Source organism: Apaloderma vittatum, unplaced genomic scaffold (assembly GCF_000703405.1).
Source record: "Apaloderma vittatum isolate BGI_N311 unplaced genomic scaffold, ASM70340v1 scaffold5528, whole genome shotgun sequence".
Classification (NCBI taxonomy): Eukaryota; Metazoa; Chordata; class Aves; order Trogoniformes; family Trogonidae; genus Apaloderma; species Apaloderma vittatum.
Genome location: NW_009730217.1, coordinates 86,378 through 90,488, shown reverse-complemented (window position 1 = coordinate 90,488; position 4,111 = coordinate 86,378).

Below are 4,111 nucleotides of genomic sequence, written 5' to 3'. Positions count from 1 at the left end.
GGCAAAATTTGTACTAAATTACAAAGAAATCTATTATAAACATATTCCTAAGAACTTAGATGAAAAATATTTACAATCAATTAGATGAAGTTTTAGGATGTTTCATAGTTTTATAAATTATAGTTAAAAGCCCTTGGAAATATTATTTTCTCAGTAGGAAGTATAAATGATCTCCTGAAATAAAAATTACTAAGTATTTTTCTTCTATTTTTTCGTTCATATCTTACTTCAAGGGAAAGTAAAATACACTATAAAGTGAGTAATTTCCTCCAACAGTATATTTGCTTAATATTTTGTAGCTATGCAACACTGCAAGTTACAATTATTTTTGTAGAAAACATAAGCATGGGGCACTTAATATGAACATTTTAATGCATTTTAGAGATGAGTGAACTGAGATGCACTATAATTCGTAACCAAAGTATTAAAAATAAAATTTATAAAATGCAAATCTACCATAAATAAGTCATCAACATAAAGTATCTTTCCTTTTGAAAACTACTTAGGTTATAGTTTAAATTAAATGATTTTCTCCCTCCCAAGTTACTGGACACATTGCTTCACTGGGGCCTTTGATATAATCGCTGCTATTCCCTGAATAGGTACTTAGCTAATGTTAAAAAGAATTTGAGATTTGCAGAATTGTGTGACTTAGTATTTGATCTTAGTATAGGAAAGTTGGACAGGGAAAAGATTTCCTTGCTGGAAAAATATTTCTAATATCAACATTCCCTCCATTTCACATCAGGCTGAAAATCTTAAGTTTTGAAAACAAGACATTCTCATCTTTTCCAAAAAGTACTAGCTTACCTACAGCTATTTATAGGATGGAGGCAGGCTTTTCTCAGTGATGCCCAATGATAGAACAAGGGTCAATGGGTACAAGCTGGAACATAGGAGGTTCCGCAAAAACAGGAGGAATAACTTTTTCACTGTGAGGGTGACAGAGCACTGGCACAGGCTGCCCAGGGAGGTTGTGGAGTCTCCTTCTCTGGAGACATTCAAAGCCCGCCTGGACACGTTCCTGTGTGACCTGCTGTAGGTGATCCTGCTCTGGCAGGGGGGTTGGACTAGAAAATCTCTAGATGTCCTTCCAACCCCTAAACTCTGTGGTTCTGATACCTATGTCCTCAATGCTCAACAAGGACACCAGATACATAGATTCATAGAGTGCTGTAGGAAACATCCCATTTTCTTTTGTATCTAAACAGAAATTAATAAATTAGTTAATTCTATTTTTTTTTACATGAAGAGAGACCCTGAAAACTGGTTTACTTTTTTTTAATCTCCTTTAGAAATTACTATTAATTCTACTCATCAACTTGTTGTGCATTATTTGGGAGGGGTTTTTTTGGAGCAATTCCACTTTGTTCCACTGAAGTATTTACTAGCAAAAAGAGAGACTCCAAAGCTTACTTCCTACCAAAATCATCAGTACTTCATTGCTTTTTATTTCAACGTAGACAGAAGCTCTCTAGTGCTACAGGATGGTTAGTATTTAACATAATTTATTAAATATTAAAATATATGTAATCAAGATTGCAGTGAATATTCTTCAGTGTCCAGGTTTGTTTTACAGACAATTGCAAGTTAATTGGAAACATGAAATCTTTATCCTATGCACCAACATTCTGTATAAGTGTCTTTTTTCATAATTACATTCTTTAGGAGAACTGGAATTTTCCAGGCTTTTTATGTGCTCACCTGTTTATGTTACATGGTTTCCTCAAACCCTTTAGCTTTCTGAGCATTTGCAGCATTTGACATTTAGGATTCCCCTATTAGTAACATAGGTTTACCTGAAGTCATAGATTATGTTCATTTAAATTTAAGTTTTAAAATCTTTCCAGCCTACAGGAGATTTAAAACGACAAAACCTCAGTGTTATCGAAGTCTGGATCCTAACATAAAATGTGGGAAACGGAGTCATGATTTATCCTCAAGAATCCAGCAGAATTAAACTTCTTGAAACGGCAATCCAAAACAGTCAGTGGAATAAACAGAGGTCAGTCTGAAGTCAGATGTGTTCTGCCTGGATCTGCCTGCAGCAGGCCAGGAGGAAACACTGACTCTGCACCCTTCCTGAGGCTGAACTGGCTGGTGCCCTTTTCTACCTGGGATATATAGCCCTTAAACTTCTTCCAATATTGAACATATTTCTTCCCAGTAAAGAAAAACAACAGGACTTTCTATAGAGAGTTGGTGCTTATCACTTAAAAAATAACAGCTCAAGGACTAGAAGTCTTTTCCAGACTAAAGGAATTTAAAGTGGATGCCTTAACCAAGAAAATACAGCTTATTTACTTGGAAGTCTTTTCAGCTGAAGATGTGACAATATGCAGAAAGAATTAAAAGAATCGTTAGAAAAAATAAAAATCAAGAAATAAGAGGTCAAGCAGAAGGGTAGATTGTAGACTTAGGAGTTGGAGCTGTCACTATTGCTGGGTACCAGTCCCTGCTTCCAGTACTCCTTTCATATTTTATTCAAGGTTTTTTTCATGTAGAAATAATTCTGAAGCAGGAAACCAAATCCAGAGTACTGAGATTGGTGAGAAATTCTCACTTTTAGGTGCATGTTCAAGACGTTGGACAGCAGCAAGAACAGGGTTATTCCATGAGAGAGGACAAGCCAAGGGTGAGCCCACAGCTGGCAAAACCTTCGCTGACCCAGGCACAGTCCATCCAGAGATGAACCAGGTCCAGAATCCCTTCAGGGGGCCAAGTAAGGGGCAGCAGGATGTGAGTCCAGAGGTAAAACTGCTACATAAGGACAAGGCATCCTTTTAGGAAACACACCAGGAGGCAGACACTAGAGCATATCTCAGGAAGGCATTAAGGCCCCCAAGCCAAGTTGAAATAGGTCTTCTGGACCCATGGAGAGTGTAGAAAGAAGTCCTAGGGGCAGATAATCTGGGCCAGTAAGGTGTATTAGTGCCCTCAGGTCCCTGAAACAAAGTGTCCATCAAGCTTCAAGACCAGGTTTAGGCTTCACAGTAATTCTTAGGATAGCAGTGTCCTTGAATATTGAAATATTCTGATCTATCATAGATCTGGGACTCAGATGGTATATGAGTGTGTAGCCAGCTGAGGGAAAAGAATTACAGTGAGCACGTCTCCATTTGCATGTAGGCGACCCAAATTTTTATCAGATTTGCCAAAGTTGAGAATATTGAATTGATTTGGCTATTAAGGTTCTACTTACCATGATGATAGCATTCCACTCTCAGATCAAGAGAAGTAATGAAGAACAGCATTTCACAGTTATCAAAACAATATGGAACAATCCTGATGTCTATTCCCAGGAATAGAGATTTTGTGGCAATTACATCATCACTGCAATTAATTTCAGAGTATACATTGTATTCAGCCTGTGTAATCCTCCCACTGAGTAACAACGATCTCTTAGCCTTCTTTAATTAGTCAAAAGTCTCAGGATTACATTAGGGTTAGACAGAAGACATTTACAAGGTTAGCAATTTTCACATGGGAGGCAGCAGTGATAGTGGAAAAATGGTCGTGCCATGAACAAAGAAACAGGACAAGAGAGTGGCTTTTGGGATTGTGATGGGAAACTAAACAAACCCTTGAGCTCTTGCCAAGTCTACAAACACCGAGCAAGAAAACAAAACCAAACAAGGTAAAAAATATAAACAATCTCCTTCAACACATTTAGGAAAGCCAGGCATAGACCTGGATATTGTTATAGCTGAACTGTGTTTTGGAAATAGCTACATTTTCAGTATAATAATCTACTCGCTGGGCACTGAAGCTCCATTCAAAAGGAGTTTATTTTACTGGGGATACACAGAGCTATTTTTCTTAACTACTCAAGCAAATCTGCCTACTTCTGCTCTATTGAAGTCAATAAAAAGGCTCCTATTGATTTCAACAAGCATGGGATCAGACCTGATGCCAAAATTGTCAGGAGGTAGAAATGAAAATAACAGTTGAATATTGAAATGGCGTGATGAATACCTACCACTTTTGCCACTGCTTTTATACATTATTCTAAAGAGAGTAACATGAAAGTGTTTCTATTTTACTGAGATATTCAGCACAAATAAAAGATGTTTCGACAATGCATAAAAATACCATAGAATTATTACTTTAC